Source organism: Drosophila suzukii, chromosome Y, assembly GCF_043229965.1.
Source record: "Drosophila suzukii chromosome Y, CBGP_Dsuzu_IsoJpt1.0, whole genome shotgun sequence".
Taxonomy (NCBI): domain Eukaryota; kingdom Metazoa; phylum Arthropoda; class Insecta; order Diptera; family Drosophilidae; genus Drosophila; species Drosophila suzukii.
Genome location: NC_092085.1, coordinates 5,433,304 through 5,458,315, shown reverse-complemented (window position 1 = coordinate 5,458,315; position 25,012 = coordinate 5,433,304). Strand labels below are relative to the sequence as shown.

At 52.0% G+C, this 25,012-nt stretch overlaps 1 long non-coding RNA gene across 1 annotated transcript; it reads left to right on the top strand.

Moving 5' to 3' along the window:
* Positions 1–3,345: 3,345 nt before the first annotated feature.
* On the top strand, positions 3,346–4,806 carry LOC139353646 (uncharacterized). The gene is made up of 2 exons (XR_011604861.1): positions 3,346–3,673; positions 3,729–4,806. It is a non-coding gene; the product is annotated as an uncharacterized lncRNA (long non-coding RNA).
* Positions 4,807–25,012: the final 20,206 nt, after the last annotated feature.

The window sequence follows — 25,012 nt, the reverse complement described above, 5'->3', positions numbered from 1 at the left end:
TATGCGCTCCCTAAATGCCTTTTTGAGCGACTCTGCCGTCGCACTGCGTAGGGGCACCAGTTCCGTCCATTTCGAAAACCTGTCTATCATGACCAGCAGCATTTGATTCCCGTGCTTAGATCTTGGTAGGGGTCCAACGAAGTCTGCACATACCGTTGCCCATGGTTCCTCCGGCACTTGGGTCAACATCTTCCCAGCCGCCTGCATCTGATTGGGCTTAAACCGCATGCAAATCTCGCATTTTCGTACGTGGGCTCGGGCGTCTCTATGCATGCCTGGCCAGTAGTATCGGGCTGCCAACCGTGCAATTGTCCTTCGGCTTCCTACGTGTCCCGCGGACGGTGCGTCGTGGTTTTCCCTCAACACTGTTTCTCGTAGTGACTTCGGGACGCACATCTTCCATGACGCGACGTCTTCACTGCCTGCTCGGTGAGGTATGTTTCTGTACAGTGTCTCACCATCCATAACATAGTCCGGGTACTTCTGCGGTTGGGTCCTTATCTTTTCACCCATGTCCTTGATCCAGCTGCACTCTCCTGAGGTTATTGTTGCCGATGCCTCTTTTACTCCTCGTAGCGTCTCTGGTAGTGGTTGTCTTGATAATGCGTCGGCCACCACGTTTAGCTGGCCCTTTCTGTACGCTATCTCAAAGTCGTACTGTTGTAGCTCCAGGGCCCATCTGGCGATCCTTCCTGAAGGGCTTTCGATGCTGTTGAGCCACTTCAGGGCCATGTGGTCGGTTACTACCTTAAAGTGGTAACCTTCCAGATATGGCCTGAGCTTCCGGATCGCCCAGACGATCGCCAAGCACTCCTTCTCCGTTGTCGAGTAGTTCTTCTCCGCGCCGTTCAGTGTTCGGCTCGAGTAGGAGATTACTCTTTCGCCCTTTTCGGTGTCCTGGGTCAGTATCGCTCCGATGCCGTAGTCGCTGGCGTCTGTTTGCAGGATGAAAGTTCTACTGAAGTCCGGGCATGCTAGCACTGGATCTGCCACGAGTCTTGCCTTAACCTCCTCAAACGCCATCTGGTGCTCTGGTGTCCACTCCCACTTACTGCCTTTGCGCAGCAGGTCGTTCAGGGGTTTGACGATTCTGGAAAAATCTGGTACAAACCGGCGGTACCACGACGCTACTCCTAGGTATTGCCGGAGCTCTTTGACAGTCGATGGCGGTTCTAGTTCGGCGATGGCGGCTACTTTTTCTGGATCTGTTCCTATTCCCTCGCTAGTCACTCGATGACCCAGGTACAGCAGCTCCTTTTTGAAGAATTGGCATTTTTCTGGATTCAGCCTCAGATTTGCCTCCTTTAGACGCCGGAAAACTTCCTTCAGGTTTCTTTTGTGTTCTTCCAGCGTGCGAGCGATCACTATTATGTCATCCTGGTAAGCGAATGCGTGAGGTGACATCTCGGGGCCAATTACTTGGTCCAAGACTCGCTGAAACGTTGCCGACGCCGAGTGAAGTCCGAACGGCATTACCCTCCACTGAAACAGACCTTTGCCTGGTACCGTAAATGCTGTATATTGCCTGCTACTTTCTTCTAGTGGGATCTGCCAGTATCCATCCTTCAGGTCCAAACTGCTGATGTACCGCGCTTCTCTTAGTTGATCTAGGATGTAGTTTATGCGGGGCATTGGGTAGGCATCCTTCACTGACTTCGCGTTGATCTGCCTGAAGTCGACACATAGTCTCCACTTGCCTGTCTTCTTTTTCACCATCACGATGGGGGAGCTGTATGGGCTCTTTGAATGCTCTATGAACCCCATTTGGAGAAGCTCGTCCACCTTTGCGTTGATTTCCCCTTGAATTTTTGGGTTCTTTGGGTAGTATCTCTGCTTGACTGGCTTGTCGTCCTTCATTTTGATCTGGTGTTCTGCCATATTCGATGTTCCCGACATTGTGCTGAAGTCTGCCAGCTCTGTTTCAAGGAACGCTTTAGTATCGTCCAACTCGTTTACTTGTTGAACGACTGCTACTGATAGCTTCTCCTCGAGCCATCCATTGTGTCGGTTCCTGGCTGGTATAATTATTTCGTGTCCAGCACACCTTATCTCGGTTCCGACTTGTTTCAGGAAGTTCCATCCCAACACTAATGGATCCACTACCCCGGGTAAAATCAACAGGCTCATGGTCACTTGTTTGTTGCCGAATTTGACCTCCACCTCGAGCTGCGCATTAATTCCGCCGCACCTTCCATCTGCCAACCTAACTTGCCGTCTCGTCCTTGTAATCTTTCCTAGAGCAGCGATATTGTCCGCCAATTCTTCGCTAACGAAGCTTGCCGTTGCTCCGGTGTCGATTGTGGCTTTGTAGCTTTTCCCACCAATCATCACAGCTGCGGACAACTGCTGCTCCTCCTCGATTAGCTCGCCCGTTAGTTTGCAGAGGTGGCATTGTGCGATCCCCGCTCGCCTCTCTGCGGCTGAGATCGCTGGCCATTTCCCGATCGTTGGCAGCAAACGACGCTCCTAACACCCACCTTGCCGCATATCCAGCAAAACAGCAGCCGCTGGTTACGACATCCTCTAGCCCAGTGTCCGTTCCCACCGCATTTCCGACAGGCCTCCTGCGGGTCTGTGATATGGGTGGCATCTTGTGGCCTCTGTGTGTTGCTTGGTGGCCTCCACAAGGTATTGTTTGGCTGTCTCTGTTGCTGTGGGGGTGGTGCCCAATGGCCTCCGCGTGGTGCGTCTGTTGCCTGCTGTCGTCTGGCTTGGTGTGGTGGTGACCATTGGTCGTTTCCTCGTGTGTCCTGGTTATCTTCCTCCTCGCATCTCCTGCATGTCACCTGTGTTGGTGACGCCGACTTTGTCTTTGAGAACTTGTTCTCCTGTGCGAAGACTTCCCGTTCCTTTTCCAGTTCTTCGTACTCATCGGCTAGGATCATTAGCGTGTCCAGGTCCGACACTTTGTATGCCCTTAGGAAGATCCTTAGACTAGGGGTGCAGTTTTCCTTGATGGTCCTTAGGGTCTCTTTAGGGGAGTAATTAAGTGGCCTCACCATCGTCTGCATGTCGATCATGTAGTCCTTGAACGAATCGCTGAAGCCTTGCTTCCTTTGCCGGACCTGGTCCGCCAGCCTGGTGAAGAAATCTCTTGGCAGGAAATATGTGTGGAAACTTTCAATGAATTCTGCCCAAGTTCTCCACTGCTTATTGTTGGCGATGAACCATTTCAAAGCCCTTCCTTTTAGCAACTCCGGCATCGCTCGAGGGATCATATCGAGCTCCAAACCGTACGTGTTGGCGGACCATTCTACCTGCTCCAGGAACTCGAATGGTTTTCCGCCCCGTTGAACCTGAACGACCATTCGCGGACCTGCTTAGCGACCTTTTGTGGGAGTCAGTATTTTCGGCTAAGTTGGCATTCCTAGTCAAGACATTACCCATGGTAATTAACATAAATAGCCCAGATGCAACCCTTCAGTAGCAAGGATCCGATCCTCGCTAGAATACCAAAAATACCAGTTTTATGGATTTTGGGGATTTTGTGCATCCTACATCCACTCTAGACGCCATGATTTCCTCCTCTTTGTCGAAAGCTTCTCCCGAGATCGGTTCGTTCTCTGCAAAAAGTGCTATAATTTTCAAACCCGTTCGCATCCACACATCCGCGTGTGAAATTCTAGGAATTTTGGTTGAGCAGTACGACCTGTTATCACTCCCAATATTGGTGGTAAGATTATTCGCCGATATATTGGAAAAATCTAATTGTAATTCCCGGAAAACAGCAGTGACCAGACCCACGTGCAAATTCTCGGAATTGACAGAAGTTTTACAGTCCTCCCTCTGCGCACAGCAAGGAGCAGGTGCCGCGTGCAGCGATTCATCAGCGGAACCATACATTTCTTCAGCGCCAGGCCATAATCGCCATTTGGGATTCTTATACCGCACACCGCGTGAAAGGAATCTGTCTTCTTTGCCACACCTGGATTAATTTCATCATCGGCATACCATAAGCGGCTTCAAAAATCGCCGCAGTCAACCCGCGTGAGGTTTTGACCTTGCCAAGCCCGCACCACGATCTACAAGTCAGATCAAGTTGCAGTTCGGGCGAAAAACGCACCGGCGCCGATTCGGCGTAATTCGGACAAGACATCGGAGGCGGACGCCGCATCCCAATTGGAATTTCAGTTCCAATTCTGCTTCCAGTTAATTTTGGCCGGGACTGCCAACTCGTTTTTGTATCGCTAAAGCGATTGTAGTTTAATTTTCTTATTTTAAATATTTGTATGACGAGTTTCTAATTTAATTTACGATTCCTATTTAGCTTTTATACTTGCGTGTGTGCTTACGACATAGTATGACATATATACACTTAAATTAAATTATCCTACAGCGCACATCGATCGTCATCAGGCCTGCTGACTTCGTTGGAGAGTTCGTAAGTACGGCATAGCCGTAAATCATTTACATTCCTACATATATATTCATTCTTGTCTGAGCCCGCACACTTTTGATACCAATATATACATGTAATTTTTCCACATTCGCGTATTGATATAAATATTAAATAAGAATCGTTTGCACTTATATAATTTAACGTAATCCGCCTAAGTGATTTCCTGTAATTTTTGAATAAGCTTGCCGCATATCGATAAAATATGTAATCAGTTTCGTAATAATTTAACGTAAACAAAATATCCATTTCTTTTCCTATTTGATAATCTTGTACTGACACTCGGTCATATAGAGAGTCTTTTGGCGTAAAGAACGCTTAGTTCTAAGGCTTTAGTGTTAGGATTTGTAGTATTAAGAACCATGAACCATATTATCGTATTTGCCGTATTAAATGAAATTTAAGATGAATTAATTTGTGATCTTTTGAGGGCACCTTAGAGGATGTAGCGCAGCGGTTGTTTTAAGGGTGGAGTCTAATGAGACTTCACAGGTAGGGTGGGTATAGAAGGTGGCCAATAACATCTGGGCCTCCGTCTTCGATAGGTACAGTCTCTCGTCCGAATCTTAGCCGATGGGTTAAAAATCCTTATCGTTACCGTCTCTCTGTCTACTATTGTTAGTTCTGTGACACTCTTGTTTCATCTTAACACAAACCCACACCCATCTCCCTGAGCAGGCCGGTCAAAGCGTAGACAGAGGTGTTAGGGTGGACAACGCTCATAGAGTGTGTTCGTTACACTTTGCATAGTCCGACTGGCTTGGTCTCGGGATCAGCGCTGCTGCTTTCTTTTCTTGGCTTGACTCTCTCCTGTGGGCCTCTTTCTGTATGTTGTCAACGCTCAGGCTTGCCACCAGGTTGTCCCCTTCAGCGTTCGTTAACGTAATGCTTGGGCCGGCTCTGTCATAGTATGTCGCCTCTAGCTCGGCCCAGATGTCGACGAGTTGTGGATCGTTCTCTGTTTCGGAGTAGTATTCCGATAGTGCCTTCCTCATGTCGTCTAGCCTGCCCTCCAGGGCGACGTTGAGCCTCTGTGCGACATGGGCGAAGTCTTCCTTCTTGAGGCGGTAAATCCACTTCTTTCCCATTTTTACTGTGCTGTTCTCACTGTTGGGACAATCACGTTGGGCGCCAGATGTAACGAACTGATTTTGTATGTCTGCTCGCTACGAGATTCGTGCGGATAGCTCAGAAGATTGTGTGTTCGTCCCACCAAATTTATATGACGTGATTGCCCGTAGATCAGTGAGAAAACAAAGTGTTCAAATGGTAACAGTGGGATTTATTCTCGTGGTATTGGTACAGCGGGTGTGTGGCTATGCTGGTTTCTGTGTCTCCTTGTTCTGGTTCCGCCGGCTGCTGGTGCTCCTCCTTCTGGCTTCTCGACGCGTTGACTCCTCCTCCTCTGGATCCTGGGTCTCGGGACGCTCGTGGTGGCCGCCTCTGCTTGCTTGCCGACGCGTTGCCTCGGGGTCGCTTGTCGCGCCTTAGACCCGCAGAGAATTCGGCCTTGTGGGCTTAGGGAAGCGTCACCGTTCTCAGACTAGGGTGAACAAGCCTTGCTCTCCAGGCTGACGCCTTTCGAGGCAATACTGTCCCTTGCTCTGTCCCGGACGGTCCCGCTAGGTTCTTGCTCAGTTCGCGCTGACAGTCAAGACTGCCTAGCGGTTCACTTCGCTTTACGCCTAGCGCAGACGAACGTTCCACCCGGCTTCACCCTAATGCGTGACATCCGCGACGCTCCTGCGCTCCCCAATGAGCTCCGCGCGGCGATGGTAACGTGGCTGCCGGAAATGTCTGCTGGCGTCGCTGTCGATGTCCTCTGCGCTGTCTTCTGGCCAGTATCTCGTTGTTCTGGCGCTCGGGGAGCTGGGCGGTCGCTGCTCGGGAACTTCGCCGGTAATCGCAGGGCTCTCCAGGCTGACGCCTTTCGAAACCACAAATCGATCTACCGCTCGTCCGTCACGCCAGGTCCTGCTTGGTCGGGCAAGGTACGCTGGGTCGCAGACAACTTTCCTCCCCAAGCTGACGGCTCTTCGTCGTAGGACTCTTTTGCTTGTCTCTGACAGACCCGCCGGGCGACTCGCCAGGGTGTGGTCGTGACAAAGTTAGAAAACAAACGCCTTGACTTAGCCGCGTGATGCCTTTCAGAACTCAGCCACCTGTGTTTCAATTCGGAGATTCCTGATGTCCTAATCCCGAACGTCTCGACGTGGCGATCTTGCTCCTTCTATGCTTCCCACGGCGCTGCTTCCGACGACTCGCTTGGTTGTAGCTCCCTCGTAGATTACTTGCTTGACTGATTGCTCACTTGGTACTTTGACTGATCTTGAAGGCTTGACTCCTCTTGATCGACTGATCCAGCTGCCAGCGCTCTGCGGCCTTATATAGGGCCTCCAAGCACCGTTATTTCCCTTTTGCGCACGGCCCGCTGGATCTCTCCACTTTGGGTCCAAAGTCCGTGCCTCCTGGATGACCCACTTGTCCTTTATGTACCGCTTCCAATAGATGTTCCGCCCACTGCTGCCGTTCCGCTGATTCCCGTGCCGCTTGTGGCACGCCTGTGTGCCGCTCCACTGCCGAGATGTGGCACTTCCTCTCCCGGTCCAAAGTTCACGGGAGAGTCCAAAGTCCAGTGGAGTTCCGTTATCCTCTTCTGCATACGGCACTCTTGCTCTGCCCGCGAAGTCTCCATTCTCTCTCGATCTTCATCCTTGGTCTCCAATCTCTCTCGCTCTCCTTCATTGGTCTCCAAACTCTCTCGCTCTCCATCCTTGGTCTCCAATCTTTCTCGCTCTCCTTCATTGGTCTCCAAACTCTCTCGCTCTCCTTCGTTGGTCTCCAAACTCTCTCGATCTCCACCCTTGGTCTCCAAACTCTCTCGTTCTCCCCGCCGCGCCGTTACTACGCGAATTCGCCGCGTATCTGGTAAGCGGCCGGCCATCTGCTGCTGCTTCTATTTGTGGAGAGTTATTCAACTCCTCACAGGCAATATTAAACTCACGGCCTCTTACTCCCATTTCTTCCAGCCCACGCAACCTGTCTGCATTGACTCCAGGAAGTCAAGAAGTGGCAAAGGGTGTCAGAAGATCCCCAAGGTTATGTTCCAATTCATAGTGCTTCTGGCCATTGACAACGCCACCCAAGCCGTCCCAATCATGGCTGAACTTCCCGTAAAAGGAGGTCCATTACCTAATAATACGGGAACATATGCAGAATTAAGGAATAGAATAGCTCTGATGTCAGCAGAATGGACGATCATATCATATTTTGATCTACGGCTGTTAGCGCAGGAAATCACTGCATTTAAGAAAAATATTGAAGAATTATCAACCTGGTGCCTTCGAGGCGGGTCATGTCTAACAATACTACAGGTTCTCGAACAAGAAGCCAGCGAGCTTTACGATGGTCAACAGCTATTCAATCATCACCCACAACGGAGAGGAGCCCTGAATCTGGTAGGAAATCTCGCCAACGGACTATTTGGAGTTTTAGACTCTCAGAATGCGCAGAATATGGAAGATGTCATCCGCAGAAACCAAGCTAAGGAATTGCACAACACGCATTTACTCAAGAATCAGACGTCGATCTTAGATAGCACAATAAACGTGATGAGAACGAGTAAGGGAAAAATACAGGTGCAATAATGGAATCGTGACAATGAATGCGGACTGCATTGCAAGGAGTCCAGTAGTTACGCTACAGGGACACCCAGCGTTAAGGTCGACGATAGAGAAAAAACCGGCGACAATTATTACACATTCATTCAAGAGACCAAGACAGGAGAGTCATCAAGACACGGCCATACATAGCAATACAACGAGCAACCTAAATCATCTGCAGGGAGAAGTCCATCAACTTCAAAAGCAGCTAGACAGAGGGGTCTCGGAGACAACTACGAATACTCAGGGGAACTACGTTAAACCGATCTCCGTAGCAGCAGGGCTCATAATATTACTGTTGCTAGCAGCAATTTGTTTACTCAACAGAAAGGGTAAACAAACAAGAATATGTCAACAAGAGAACGTCGCAGAACAGAGCGTCACTTCCCCAATACCTATGAGTCGGGTAAAAAAGGTGACGTCCACGGAATAAAAAAAAAAATAAAAAAATCAGTACGATGTAAGAATATATTTAGTTGTCGAAGTAAATCAAAAAAAAAAAAAAAGAGGCGAGAGACGTGGTTACTACTCATGGCCCGAAACACTAGTGGAGTCATAATACATCTCCAGAGGATCGGCGCCCGGCACTGGAGGACCAAGCAGGGTAACGGAAAGCACAGCCAAACAGCAAAACGATTGTTAGGAAGAAGGATGAAGGACCCGTCGTGGACCGTCACAGGCCGATTGGAAGGATAACGCAAACCATCTATAATAGGGCCACATGAAGTACGGATCGAGACCGCACGGCATTTACGACGTACATAAAATCCTGGGATATTATCCAGTAAAGACCAACAGGTGGGAACACAAGTATAACGCAGCGAGCCGTCAAGATCCAGAACGACTTCGTAATGATCTTTAAGCACCATTGCGACAAACTGAGACCCAATAACACAGAACACCGCAGTTTTTATAGATGATTAACGAAACCTCAGCAAAAAATATATATACATATTTAGAGGTAGAAAAAGCAATTTATTAAACATTAAGCACTGACAAAGGCTGACCCGATATCGCATTCAACACCGGAATCTGATACATCATCCCAGGATGACACGTCAGCACGCAAAACAGGACTGTCACTACGGTGCAAGGCCAGGAAAGCGCGCCTAAAAACCAGAGCAGACCCAGTTGGACAACACGACCAGCTGGATATTGTAGTTCACGCCAAACAAACCCAATCGGGCTACGGAGCCACAGTTTTATTCCACGACGAAAGATGGTAGGACCATTTGGACAAAGAAGGTGCAGTTCTTGTGGGAGACGAAACACGAGATCCGTGTAAGGAACGAGCAACATGTCGACAACTTCCAAATAGTGGCTAATCTCCGCTTTTATTGACGAACCCGTCAATGGGGGGGAGAATGTTCGTAACCAAGGTTAATCGACTCGGTCTAACATGGTTACGAACACGGGTCAAACGCACTCAGCCCCCAACACGACGGAGTTGCATGTTGTCAGCGAGCAGAACATACGACCAATGCAACTTATACGAAACAGCGACCAGGCGCACAGTAGCAGCACAATATAGTGCCGACGCTGCAAGTATGGGACAAGCGGTGAAGACTCAGTGGGTCAGCAGCAAGAAGCAGCATTCTGCTGACATTGCGGCCAACTAACCAGAAGCTAAGCTAGGCCAACACAAATGTAGGTGACACCCCAACACGAGGCGTAACTTATCAGATATGTATGCACCCGAAACTTCCGGGTCATGATAATATTTAAGCTCTGATCAACAGCTCAATAAAGTCAGTTACAAATCTAAACACCCACAAGTCTTACTACTTCTAAAGACTCTTGTCAACTCACCCTAGTACAGTTCATCGATCGGTCCGGCACCATATTACTCTAGCTATCTATGTCGCGACGCTAATCGTCCTGTGCTCTCTAGTGTCCCCGTGCTAGCGATAGGTGTGTCAGTATCCTCCTTGTCCCGCGGCGTGACCTCAACACACTGTTGATCCCTGGTAACACGAGCGCCAATCGCCAGCCTTTTTCTTCACCAAAACGAATGGTGCGCTGTGTGGGCTCCTGTAAGGCTCGATGGCTCCGGAGCGGAGCAGCTCGTCTACTTGGGTATCGATGACATGTTGAATCGCGGGGTTCCTGGGATAATACCTTTGCTTCAATGGTTTATAGTCGCGCATGACGATACGGTGTTCGGCGACATGCGATACCCCCTGGAAACTCTCGAACAAACCTAACTCCCGGTCGATGCTCCGCTTCCATCCTTCCGGGTATCCCAGTGTCGTCTGTCGCGGCCGTGGACCGCGTAGGCGTCGGGCTGAGAACCTCTGGACCTCCTTGTCTGGCAGTCCCCAATTGGACCTTAATCCCGACGGGGCGTACCAGGTTTGTAAAACTTTCGCTGGCGAAACTCCTTGATGCCCCGGTATCAACGGTGGCGTCCACCCATCTCCCTCCGACTTCTATCGCTGCCGTGATGAGCCCACCGTGTACCCTTAACATGGGGTTTGCTGGGGTCGGGCCGATGCTTCGCTCGTCTCCGCCGCACCCGGATTCTGGCGGAGACGTCCTCCGTTTCCCGAGGCATCCTGACGGCAGCACTCTATGTCTAGCACTCCTACTCGGCCACAATCCCAACAGACAGTCTCGACGGAAGTGTCCATTCTCACCGCAGCGGCCCGCTGCACTTCTACTCGTGAGGTTCCTTGCTCGATCATGCGGTGGGTCACGTGTCCTGCCTGAGTAGTACTCTCCGAGCTCCGGAAGGGGTTCGGCGACCGTCGAAGTTGCGATCACTCGCGGCTTCCGCCCGTCACCCCTGGGGCTCCGCATCGAATCAACTCGAGTTGTTTGACACTCTCGTACTCGGTAGCCATGTGAGTCAGCTGCTTGATATGCAGCTGATACTCGGGAGCCATGTTTTCGTATGCTCGGTACAACTCTCTCCTTTCCTCTGCATATGAGTACGAATCTCATCCTCTAATCTTTCGAAATATCGAGGAGGAAGGAAGAAATCCAGGAATTCCCTCCGGAAAGTTCCCAAGAGGCGGACTGCAGATGGCTAGTGCGGAACCACCGTGCCGCCGGGCCCTTGAAGATTTCGGACATAGCCCGGGGGATTTCATCCGGATTTATCCTATATGTCGTCACCTTCTCCTCGAGTGCGGCGACGAGAGCCAACGGATCTGAGCTACCGTCGAACCACAGGTTCCACTTATGCATCTTCTCGGGGAGCAAGTGCTGCGTGGGAGTCGTGTTACCCCGTACATTTTGTTCCTGTAGGCCAGTGGCTGAGCGAACATCTCCTGGCGGCATCCAGACGCCGTGTGTCGTTCCTGGATGTATCCCTCGATGACGCGTTGGAACCTTGATCGGCGCAGCGTCAGAGCCGACGGGGATCCGGAGGGACTCCGCAAATTGTCCCCTCTCATCGTTCTTCCCCGCAAAATTGGGGCTCGGGGCCCGACTGCTATACTGTTCCTGCAACTGTGCTAGTCGGGTCCACACCCGTTGTGGCAAGGATCCAGCGCTGACTAGGTTAGCGAAAGCCTTCCTGGCCTCCTCGACGGTACCATCCGCTTTAAAGCCAAACTCAACGGCGAGTGAGTTGAGTTCGTCTTTTCGGCGAGCATATATCCAGCGAACTCCTACACCAGGACTCACCGTCTGATTCCTTAGGGGTACTGGGCGGACTTCCTTCTTAAATCCTCCTATTCCTTCCCGACTCTGGGTAGGGGCAGTCGTCTCGACTCTGCGGGCGACTCCTCCCTTTTCACGGTGGTTCTTTAGGTCACTTGGATAAATCTCCAGCTAGTCTCGGCGTCCCTGTTCGGGCGCCACTTGTATGGATGCTTTCTCGGCCGGGGTACAGATCTCAGTCGGATCCAAGAGTCCTTTACAAGAAAATTTGTAAATCACCGAAACACCGGAGTAGAGGGTTCCACTCCACAGGGGAACGGGTAGCTTTGAGGGGAGTCTTCACAGATGACGTTGGTTATGCAGTGTCCAATTCTTGGGCTACGACCTAACGGGCTAGTCGGAGTCTTGTACTTCGTGTCAGAGGCGAAAAATCCACCGCGCTGGACCATCGGGCGAGGCCAAGCCGAGAGGGTACTTTGTGGGTGTAAGTGTTGTGTTTCGCGTCAGAGGCGAAAAATCCACCGGGCTGGACCTTCGGGCGAGGCCAAGCCGGGAGAACACTTTGCGAGCGTTAGAACGATGAAGGAGCTAGGATTGCGGATAAGGCGGGAAGGGTGTCCATGCGCAAATTCCAAAGCTACGGAAAAAGTAGGAAAAACCGGGTTTCCGGATTAGGCGGGAAAAAAACCCCAGAAGAGGTAGGAAAAACCGGGGTTCCGGACAAGGCGGTAAGGGTGTCCACGCGCAAATTCCAAAAATTTCGGAAGAGGCAGGAAAAACTAGGATTCCGGATAAGGCGGGAAGGGTGTCCACGCGCAAATCCCAAAAACTATAGAGGTAGGAAAACTAGGCTTGCGGATAAGGCGGGAAGGGTGTCCACGCGCAAATCCCAAAACTACGGAAGAGGTTTGAAAAACTAGGATTCCGGATAAGGCGGGAAGGGCGTCCACGCGCAAATCCTAAAAACTACAGAGGTAGGAGAACTAGGCTTGCGGATAAGGCGGGAAGGGTGTCCACGCGCCCATCCCAACACTACGGAAGAGGTAGGAAAAACTAGGATTCCGGATAAGGCGGGAAGGGTGTCCACGCGCAAATCCCAATAACTACAGAGCTAGGAAAACTACCGGACCGAACGGGAAGGGGTCCACATCCAGGTCCGAAATAGCAATGTGAACGGGGTAAGGTTAGGTTAGACTTGGTGCCTGACTACGAGAAAGAAACACACGATCGAGAGGTGCAATTATATATTCTTTTCCGTTTATTCAATTTATCCTCACTCGGGTCCGCTACACCGTTTCAAAAACCTGAGAATCTGATCGTACTAACCTCAGCTGACTTGCTTATATATAAATGTGTATCTTGAAATCGTCCGCGTGGCCACCGCGTAGAACTTGTTCGCCTTCGGTTCTCGAACTCGAGGAGCACACGTGACTTCCGAAACCTCGCTAAGCCGTGTCCAAATCACACGTCTTGCCCGATCCGCGATCCCGAGAGAATAGACACACCACGATCGCTTCGTGACCCTCTACCATTTTCCGCCCCTTTCCTGTGTTCGGGGTTTCTAGTATTTTCCTACTACTGGAATTTTAGCTCCTTTGCTTTTCTAGTTTTAACATGTCTTGATGAACTATCGGTTGGCGTTGCCACCCCGGTTTCTGAACTTAGCTATAACTTAGTTATTCTTAATTCGACTTAATGATTATTGTAATTCACGGTTTTTCTCATAAAGCTATTACAAAGAAAGTAATAATGATTAGGGCGCACGCGCCTTCTAGGCGGGTTCGTCACACCACAACCTAGCGAGTCGTCGAAAGCAGCGCCGTGGGAAGCACACAAGCAAGATCGCCACGTCGAGACGTTCGGGATTGGGACATCAGGAATCTCCGAATTGAGATACAAGTGGCTGAGTTCCGGAAGGCATCACACGGCTAAGTCAAGGCGCTTGTTTTACAACTTTGTCACGACCACACCCTGGCGAGTCGCCCGGCGGGTCTGTCAGAGACAAGCAAAAGAGTTCTACGACGAAGAACCGTCAGCTTGGGGAGGAAAGTTGTCTGAGACCCAGCGTACCTTGCCCGACCAAGAGGACCTGGCGGACAAGTGGTGGATTGATTTGCGGTTTCAAGACACGTTCGCCTGGAAAGCCCTGCGATTACCGGCGAAGTTCCCGAACAGCAACCGCCCAACTCCCCGAGTACCAGAACACCGAGCTACTGGTCAGGAGACAGCGCAGAGGACATCGGCAGCGACGCCAGCAGACATCTCCGGCAGCCACGTTTCCATCGCCGCGCGGAGCTCATCGGGAGGCGCTGGAGAGTCGCGGACGTCTAGCATTAGGGTGAAGCCGGGTGGAACGTTCGTCTGCGCTAGGCGCAAAGCAAAGTGAACTGCTAGCCGGCTTCCTAGCGGTAGCCTTGACTGTCAGCGCGATCTGAGCAAGAACCTATTGGGGCCGTCCGGGACAGACCAAGGGACAGTTATTGCCTCGAAAGGCGTTGGCCTGGAGAGCAAAGCTTGTTCATCCTTGTCTGAGAACAGTGACGCTTCCCTAGGCCCACAAGGCCGAATTCTCTGTGATTCTAAGGCGCGACAAGCGACCCCGAGGTACCGCGTCGGCAAGCGAGCAGAGGCGGCCACTACAAGCGTCCCGAGACACAGGAGCCAGCGGACGTCGAGTCAACGCGTCGACAAGCCAGGAAGAGGAGCACCAGCAGCCGGCGAAACCAGAGCAAGGAGATACCTAAGCCAGCTCAGCCACACACCCGCTGTACTAATACCACGAGAATAAATCCCACTGTTACCATTAGAACCCTTTGTTTTCTCACTGATCTACGGGGCAGTCGCGTCATATAAATTTGATGGGACGAACACACAATCTTCTGAGCTAGCCGCACGAATCTCGTAGCTAGCAGACAAAATCAGTTCGTTACATCTGGCGCCCAACGTGATTGTCCCAACAGTGAAAAGGAGGATTTCGCCCATGTCGCACAGAGGCTTAATGAGGAAGGCACTGTTGGAATACTATTCAGAAACGGAGAACGACCCACAACTTGTCGACGTCTGGGCCGAGCTGGAAGCAACATACCACCACAGAGCCGGCCCAAGCATTACGTTAACAAACGCTGAAGGGGACAACCTGGTGGCAAGCCTGAGCTTTGATAACATGCAAAAAGAGGCCCACAGGAGAGAGTCAAGCCAAGATAAGAAAACAGCAGCGCTGACCCCGAGACCAAGCCAGTCGGACTATGCAAGGTCGCTAAAAAGGTCCGCGAATGGTCGTTCAGGTTCGACGGGGCGGATAAACCATTTGAGTTAATGGATCAGGTAGAATGGTTTGCCAACGCGTACGGCTTGGACCTTGATATGATCCCTCGAGCGATGCGTTAGTTGGTGAGGCCACTTAACTACTCTACGAAAGAGACGTTAAGGGTCATTAAAGAGAACTGCATCCCAAGCCTACGAATTTTCTTAAGAGCATACAAAGTGTCGGACCTGGATACGCTAATGATCCTAGCCGATGAATACTAAGAACTTAAAAAGGAACGGGAAGTTTTCGCACAGGAGAACAAGTTCTCAAAGACCAACTCGGCGTCACCAACGCTGGTAACTTGCAGAAGATGCGAGGAGACAGATAACCAGGACACACGAGGAAATGACCAATGGTCACCACCACACCAAGCCAGACGACAGCAGGCAACAGACGCACCACGCGGAGGCCATTGGGCACCACCCCCACAGCAACAGAGACAGCCAAACAATACCTTGTGGAGGCCGCCAAGCAACACACAGAGGCCACAAGAGGCCACCCATATCACAGACCCGCAGGAGGCCTGTCGGAAATGCGGTGGGAACGGACACTGGGCTAGAGGATGTCGAAACCAGCGGCTGCTGTTTTGTTGGATATGCGGCAAGGTGGGTGTCAGGAGCGTCGATTGCTGCCAACGATCGGGAAATGGCCAGCGATCTCAGCCGCAGAGAGGCGAGCGGGGATCGCACAATGCCACCTCTCCAAACTAACGGGCAAGCTAATCGAGGAGGAGCAGCAGTTGTCCGCAGCTGTGATGATTGGTGGGAACAGCTACAAAGCCACAATCGACACCGGAGCCACGGCAAGCTTCGTTAGCGAAGAAATGGCGGACAGTATTGCTGCTCTAGAAAGGTTTACACGGACGAGGCGGCAAGTTAGATTGCCAGACGGAAGGTGCGGCGGAATTAATGCGCAGCTCGTGATGGAGGTCAAATTCGGAAACAAACAAGTGACCATGAGCCTGTTGATTTTACCAGGAGTAGTGGATCCATTAGTGTTGGGATAGAACTTCCTGAAACAAGTCAGAACCGAAATAAGGTGTGCTGGACACGAGGAACCCACACAATGGGTGGCTCGAGGAGAAGCTATCAGTAGCAGTCGTGCAACAAGTACAGGAGTTGGACGATACTACACCGTTCTTCGAAGCAGAGCTGGCATACTGTAACGAACTGATTTTTGTGGTCTGCTCGCTACGAGATTCGTGCGGCTAGCTCAGTGTATTATGTGTTCGTCCCACCAAATTTATATTAACGTGACCGCCCAGTAGCTCAGTGAGAAAGCACAGAATTCAAGGGTTCGTATTGGGTTTATTGCGGGTATATTATTTCAAATGTCTTGGTAGCTTGGTTGGCCTTGACTCGTCGCTTATGACCTTCGTACATCCGACGGTCCTGATTGACTCGACGACCTCTGGCCTTGATGACTCGGTCCTGTAGCTCCCTGAAGATCCTCGCAGCTCCCTTAAGATCCTCGCAGCTCCCTGAAGACGCTCGCTCGCTGCTCGCTCCTCACTCGTGACTTGGTAACTGCTGGTAACGACTCGGACTCGCGAGGGGGATCAACAGTACGGGCTTAGGGAAGCGTCACCGTTCTCAGACTAGGGTGAACAGAAGCTGCGCTCTCCAGGATCGCTCCTTTCGACACACCGCCGCCTGTCCCTTGCTCTGTCCCGGATGGTCCCACTGGGGTTTCCGCTCAGCCCGCGCGGACAGTCAAGGCGGAACGGCAGGAAGCTGCCTCTTGCTTTAGTTCGCTTCCACGCCTAGTGTAAACGAAAGTTCCACCCTAGCCTCACCCTTTTGCTTTTAGTACGGGACATTTCCGCGTGGCTTTTGGTACTCGGCGTTCGGGCACGCCGCTCCGGGACCTCGCAAGTCGAATCTGTAGGGCTCTCCTGGACAATTCCACTCGAGACCGTACCGATCGACCGCTCTCCCTTCTGGCTTGTTATACATACTCTCTCCAGGATAAGGTTAATCGACCGCCTTGACCTAGCCGTGTGATGCCCTCTGGACCTCAGCTACCTGCGTCTCAATTCGGAGATTCCTGGTATCCCAATCCCGAACGTCTCGACGTAGCAATCTTGCTCCTCGTAGGCTCCCACGGCGCTGCTTCTCTGGCGACTCGACTTGCTGTCGCTCCCTTGTAGATTATCTGGTAGTTTGATTGTTCACTTTGGTATCTGAGTGATCTTGACGGTTTGAATCCTTGTGATCGACTCATCTAGCTGCCAGCGCTCTGCGGCCTTATATAGTTCCTCCGGGAACCGTTATTTCCCTTTTGCGCATGGCCCGCTGGATCTCTCCACTCCGGGTCCGAAGTCCGTGCCTTCTGGTTGACCCACTTGTCCTTCACGTACCGCTTCCGATCGATGCTCCGCCCACTGCTATCGTCCCGCTGATTCCCGTGATGCTTGTTGCACGCCTGTGTACCGCTCCACTGACGAGATGTGGCACTTCTTCTCCCGGTCCAAAGTTCACGGGAGAGTCCAAAGTCCGGTGGAGTCCCGTTAACCGCTTTTGCACACGGCACTCTTGTCTTGCCCACGAAGTCTCCATTATCTCTCGATTTCCATCCTTGGTCTCCAAACTCTCTCGATCTCCATCCTTGGTCTCCTCACTCTCTCGCTCTCCATCCTTGGTCTCCAAACTCTCTCGTTCTACATCCAAGTCTCCAAACTCTCTTCGCCGCGCCGTTACTACACGAATTCGGCGCGTATCTGGTAAGCGGCCGGCCATCTGTTGCTGCTTGTATTTGTGGGGAGTTCCTCATTAGATTTTAAAATTAACGACTTTCGAAAAATGGATTTTTGGCCACAAAAAGTGGTCAGCCAGCCTATAGTGCATTCCCCCCTTACTTCGGGAAATATTTAAAACTTGTTCATACTCTCCGGCATTTCCTTGCTTATCTTAGCCGTCGAGTCCTTGTGATTCCCGCGGCGCTCCCTCGTTGCTCCCTCGATGCTCCCACGACGCTCTTAACTCTGTTGAGTTTCTACAGCGCTGGTCATCCTCCTCGTAGCAACTTGAATTTCCCGCGCCGATATTTTCCATGACCCCACTGGGACATCGATACTCGAGGGCTATCGATCCCCAGCTCGCTGCTCATTGCTGCGTTCTTCTCCTTTTATTGGTTCCTCCGCGTGGTCACACAATTCGTGCGTGATCGATGTTTTTGCGAATATCGATACCGACGGTGCGGCGTTGCCACCTGCTCGATGCGATATTTCCACCTTAACCGATGATTCCATTTTCGTGTGCCCATCGATCGCACTATCGTCCAGTGCCAATCGATCGCGTATCGAGGCACCCCCTTCCCTGGCTCATGGTGATTTTGCAACTTTCTAATTAAGTTTTCACATTTCCTCACTCCTTTCTATTTCATCCTTTCTCTCTCCATACGACCTCTCTCGCCTCTCGTTTCTCTCTCTCGCCCTTCAATCGTCCTCAGCCGGCTGTGCCTGGCTCCTTGCTGGCCTTGAGAGCGGGTGCGGAGAGGACTTCGCATTTGCTTCTCTGCAGGTGAGTATTTTGGTATCGTTTGGCTTCTTCCCGTATTAACCCAACGTGAATTTCAGGATGCTGGAGCTGCAATGTATGCCCCTTTCTTCTGGCCCCTGTTTCAGCCGCGTTTCCCGTCCTATGCCGGTTTTCAAACTCCGTTTTGTTTCTTTTATTCAAACTTTATTCGGCCGCACCTCGAACACTCTCGTGCCCGCCCTCTCTCCATACGCGCACGCTGCGCCTGCCGCCCAGGATGCGAACCTCCTTCACTGCCGGTGCCTCCGCGATCACTTCGGGCCATTCGTGCTCCGCAATCTCTCGCCATCGCTGGCCCTCCAGCGCCGACACCGTCCGCGACAATTTCGGCCGTGCCACCACCTCGGACACTTCGGGCGCCGAGTGCTGCCGCTTGAGCAGAGGTCGGCCGCCTTCCACGGGCTCAGGCCACACCCAGGGTCCTCGTTCGAGCGGCTCGTCTGGCTCCGCGGTTACCATCGCGCTCACTGTTGGCATTGGCGTCGATGGCCCTATCCTTGGCGTCGCCGATCCGGTGCTCGGTGTCGGTGGGGGCCAATGCTCTGGTCTGCCGCGGGTCCTGGGATCCAGCGGGCTCACCCGGGGACCACTCTCTTCCCAGATTCGGGGCTCCCCCGTCGCCGCCGTCTCCTCCGCGGGTCCCTCCAGCCAGGTCCAGACAACCGTCTACTGCCGCCACCTTACCCCATCGGCCACGAACGTCCGAGTGCTGTGGCTCACGTGGGCAGCCGGTATGTCCGTCCGGATGTGTTGTTGGTGCGGCGGATCGGTCTCGTGCTGCCGGCGCCGCTGGCGTTGGGGCTCCTGCTGCGGTGGTGGCTGCTGCTGCGGTGGTGGCTGCTCGCGTTTGAGCTGCTGCTGCGGTGCTCGAGTTCGAGCTGCTGCCGCTGTGGTGGCTGCTGCTGCGGTGGTGGCTGCTCGAACATCGGCGTGGGTGGTCGTGCTGGCGTCCACTGTGGTGACCCCTCGTATCGCGGTGTGGGCGGGATTTCGGGCAGCCACCGCGGAGGTGAGGTCGCCCAGTCCTCTGCCACTTCTGGCGGCGGGATGCAGGGCTCGGGCGCATACCTCGGCGTGGGTGGGTTTCCCACAGCTGCTGCTCCTCCTCCTCGGCCGCCCGCAGTTGGGCCTGCCACTCCGGCGACTCCTCCATCTCCTTCATCCGCCGCTCCTCGCTCCGCTTTCGCGCCTCGTACTTCCGTCGAAATTCCAGCGTAGCTGCTACCATAGATTCGGCATGGCTACTGGGAGCCAGCTGGTTCTGGGGCGGCCCTTCGCTAGCCCACTTGACCTCAGCCGCGCCAGTCGGGATGCGGCCGTCGGCCCGGTTGACCGCCTTGCGAAGCCGCCATCGTCGCTGCTCCACCCGCGGGTCTTCTACCAGCTCGTCACACGTGTGCACATGATGCTCGTCGATTTTGATTGTTCATCTGAAACCTGGGCTCCCTTCAACGACACCTCGGTTCCGAGCCTTCCTCTTTACTCAATCCCGCTATTTCCTTCGGCCTCTCCTTCTTACTACCCAGATCTATGGTACAGCTTTCTGCTCTGTGCCGTCTTCCCCCTTTCTTTGGCAGACTGTTGATGCGTGTTTTTTCTTTCCTCCGATCAGTCCCAATCGAGACCTCAGAAGCTCTGGTTTGCTCCCTTTGTGTTCTTAACGTTCTCCTGATGTCCTTTATGTGTTTCATTGCGCCTTTGTAGTTGCCCTGTAGAATCCTTGGAGTCGGTTTGTAGTATCCCTTTCGAATCCTTGGAGGTATCCTTGGAATTTGTTCGTAGTATCCTTTGGGAATCCTTGGAGGTATCCTTGGACTCTTTTCGTAGTATCCTTTGGGAATACTTGGACGTATCCTTTGACTCCTTTCGGAGTATCCTTTGGGCATCTTTGGAGGTATCCTTGGACTCCTTTCGTAGTATCCTTTGGGCATCCTTGGAGGTGTCCTTGGACTCCTTTCGTAGTATCCTTTGGGCATCCTTGAAGGTATCCTTGGACTTTTTTCGTAGTATCCTTAGGGCATCCTTGGAGGTATCCTTGGACTCCTTTCGTAGTATCCTTTGAGCATCCTTGGAGGTATCCTTGGACTCCTTTCGCAGTATCCTTTGGGAATCCTTGGAGGTATCCTTGGACTTTCAATGTTGCTTTGCGTCTGTTGTGTCTGCTTGCTGTAGCCGCTCGCTTGTGCTTTCCGTTTGTTGCTGTTTCAGCTCCCTTAAGTGGATAGTCCGCTCTTTTTTTGTGTTTATGTGTCGTATTTTGCAGATTACTGGTGACGCAAAATCTATGACTTGGTAAGGTCCGTCGTGTCTTGGGGCCAATTTTGCTGCGAACCCCTCGGCCGCTTTTGATAAGTGGTGTTCCTTGGCCCACACGACGTCACCCACCTTTGGCGTCCATTGCCTCCTCCTTAGGTTATAATGCCTAGCCTGGTCCTGGGATGCTTTCTTTAGGTTCCGCCTTACAATCTCGAAGATTTCGCGGAGTTTGTTTGCTTTCTCCTCCGGGGTCTCTGTCGGTCGTCCGGTCCCTACGGTTTCAATGTCGTATAGGGCGCTCGGTAGTCTTGGTTTTCTGCCTTGGGTAATGAACGACGGTGTGTACCCTGTGTATTCTGAAACGCTCGTGTTTACTGCCAGCATGATTTCCGGCCATTTTTCGTCCCAGTCTCTTTGGTTCTGCGCTGCGAACTGCGCTATCATTGTTTTCACCGTCCTATTGGCTCTCTCAGTCGGGTTCTCCTGTGGGGTGTATGGAGCTGGGAACTGCTGCTTGGCTCCCATTTCAACCAGGAAACTCTTGAAAACTTTGCTGGCAATCTGGACTCCGTTGTCCGTTATGACTATTTTGGGGACCCCATACCTCGCGATTTCTTTAGGGATTTGGCCGTCGCGCCTCTCAGCGGGACCAACTCAGTCCACTTGGAGAACCGGTCTATCAATACCATCAGCATTTAATTGCCGTGCTTTGAACGCGGCAGGGGTCCGACGAAGTCCGCACATACCGTATCCCATGGTTCCTCTGGCACCTGCGACAGCATTTTTCCAGCCATTTGCATTCGACTTGAATCTCATGCATGTCTCGCATCCTCGCACGTGTGCTCGAGCGTCTCTGTGCATTCCTGGCCAGTAGTACCGGGCTGCCAGACGGGCTTCCTACATGGCCAGCCGCCGGTGAGTCGTGGTTCTCCTTCAGCACCGTTTCCCGTAGAGCTTTCGGAACGCACATCTTCCATGTTGCGACATCTTCGCTGCCCGCTCTATGAGGAATATTCCTGTACAGGGTGTTACCCTCCATCACGTAGTCCGGATACTTTTGCGGCTGGGTCCTTATCTTTTCGCGCATTTCCAGAATCCAGCTGCATGCTCCAGAAGCTTCCGGCGCCGACGTCTCCTTGATCCCTCGAAACGTTTCCGGCAGTGGCTGCCTTGACAAAGCGTCTGCCACCACGTTGAGTTGTCCTTTACTGTACACTATTTCGAAGTCGTACTGCTGCATCCTCCCTGAAGGGCTTTCTATGCTGTTGAGCCACTTCAGCGCCATGTGGTCAATTACTAATTTAAAGTGGTAACCTTCCAGATACGGCTTGAGATTTCTGATCGCCCAGACGATTGCCAAGCACTCCTTCTCGGTCGTTGAGTAATTCTTCTCAGTGCCGTTGAGCGTTCGGCTTGAGTAAGAGATTACCTTTTCGCCTCGTTCAGTTTCCTGGGTCAAGATTGCCCAGATTCCGTAGTCGCTCGCGTTAGTTTGGAAGATGAATGGTTTGTCGAAATCCGGGCATGTTGGTTCGGGGTCTGCGACGAGTCTTGCCTTCACCTCTTCGAACGCCGTCTGATGTTTCTTTGTTCACACCCACTTATTGCCCTTGCGTAGCAGATCGTTGAGAGGTTTGACTATTTTTGCGAAGTCAGGTACAAACCGGCGGTACCATGATGCTACGCCCAGGTACTGTCGGAGCTCTCTTACCGTCGATGGGGGTTCTAGTTCGGCGATGGCTGCTACCTTTTCCGGATCCGTGCCTATTCCTTCGCTAGTCACTCGATGACCAAGATATAACAGCTCTTTCTTGAAAAATTGGCACTTCTCCGGGTTTAACCTCAGGCATGCTTTATATACTTGGCGTTGATTTGCCTAAAGTCGACGCATAGTCTCCATTTGCCCGCCTTTTTTTAACTGTATGGGCTTGTTGAGTGTTCTATGTATTCCATTTGGAGAAGCTCGTCCACCTTCGCATTGATCCCCCCTTGAACTTTCGGATTCTTGGGGTAGTATCGCTGCTTTATTGGTTTGTCGTCTTTCATCGTGATCTGATCCTCTGCCATGTTCGATGTTCCCTTCCTACTGCTGAAACTCGCTAGCTCTGCCTCCAGGAATTTCGTCGTGTCGTCATCTTCGCTTGCCCGTTGTACGACTGACACCTATAGCTTCTCCTCGAGCCATCCCTTGTGACGATTCCTGGCCGGTATTATCACTTCGTGTCCAGCGCACTTAATCTCGGTACCGACTTGTGTTAGAAAGTTCCATCCCAACACCAATGAATCCACTACCCCTTGTAGTATCAGCAGGCTCATGCTAAGTCGCTTGTTCCCGAACGCGATTTCCACCTCCAGCTGCTCATCGATTCCGCCACATCTTCCGTCTGCCAAGCTAACTTGCCGTCGTATCCTAGTAATCTTTCCGAGGTCGTCCGCCAGCTCTTTGCTTAAAAAGCTTGCTGTTGCCCGGTGTCGATTACCCCCACCAATTGTCACCGCTGCGGACAACTGCTGCTCCTTCTCGATCAGCTTTCCTCTTAGTTTGTAGAGGTAGCATCGCTGGCCATTTCCCGCCTGCTGGCAGCATTCGACGCTCCTGACGCCTACTCTTCCGCACACCCAGCAGAACAACAGGCGTTGGTGCCGACATCCCCGCGCCCAGTGTCCATGATGTGTCCTGGGGGTCTGTGATGTATGTCGTTTCACGAGGCCTTTGTGTTGTACTTGGTGGCCTACAAATATTGTTTGCTGGCTGCATCTGTTGCTGTTGTGGTGGTGTCCATTGGCCTCCGCGTGGTGCTCCTGTTGCCTGCTGCCGTGGTCCTCGGTTAGGTGGCGACCATTGGACGTTTCCCCGTGTCTCCTGGTTTCCTGTCTCTTCGCATCTTCTGCATGTTACCTGCGCTGACGATGCCGACTTGGTCTTTGAGAATTTGTTTTCCTGCGCGAACGCTTCCCGCTCCTTTTCGAGTTCTTCATACTCGTCTGCTAATATCATCAGCGTGTCCAGGTCCGACACTTTGTATGCCCTTAGGAACATCCTTAGACTGGGGGTGCAGTTTTCCTTGATGATCCTTAGGGTCTCTTTAGGGGAATAAATAAGTGGTCTCACCATCGCCTGCATGTCGATCATGTAGTCTTTGAACGACTCGCTGAAGCCCTGCTTCCGTTGCCTGACCTGATCCGCCAGCCTGGTGAAGAAGTTTCTCGGTAGAAAGTATGTGTGGAAACTATCTATGAACTCCGCCCAGGTTTTCCATTGTTTGTTGTTGGCGATAAACCACTTCAGAGCCCTTCCCTTCAGCAATTCAGGCTTCGCTCGGGGAATCATGTCTAACTCCAAGCCGTATGTGTTGGCGGACCATTTCACCTGCTCCAGGAACTCGAACGGTTTTTCCGCCCCGTCGAACCTGAACGACCATTCGCGGACCTGTTTAGCGATCCTTGCATAGTCGGACTGACTGGGGTCTCGAGATCAGCTCTGTTATTTTCCTGTCTTGGCTTGATTCTCTCCTGTTTGCCTCCTTTTGTAGGTTGTCAACGCTCAGGCTTGCCACTAAGTTGTCCCTTTCGGCGTTCGGTAATGTGATGCTCAGGCCGGCTTTGTCGTGGTATGTAGCTTCCAAATCAGACCAGATGTCAACGAGTTGTGGGTCGTTATCCGTTTCTGAGTAATACTCGGATAATGCCTTTCTTATGTCCTAATCTGCCGTCCAGAGTGACATTAAGCCTCTGTGCGATATTGGCGAAGTCCTCCTTTTTAAGCCAGTAGATCCACTTCTTTCCCATTCTGTTTAAGTTGCTTTCACTGCTGGGACAATCACGTTGGGCGCCAGATGTAACGAACTGATTTTTGTGGTCTGCTCGCTACGAGATTCGTGCGGCTAGCTCAGTATATTGTGTGTTCGTCCCACCAAATTTATATTAACGTGACCGCCCAGTAGCTCAGTGAGAAAGTACAGAATTCACGGGTTCGTATTGGGTTTATTGCGGGTATATTTTTACAAATGTCTTGGTAGCTTGGTTGGCCTTGACTCGTCGCTTGTGACCTTCGGTACTTCCGACGGTCCTGATTGACTCGACGACCTCTCGCCTTGATGACTCGGCGCTCCAGTCCTGTAGCTCCATAAAGATCCTCGCAGCTCCCTGAAGATCCTCGCAGCTCCCTGAAGATCCTTGCAGCTCCTCACGCGTGACTTGGTGACTGCTGGTAACGACTCGACGTCGGACTCGCGAGGGGGATCAG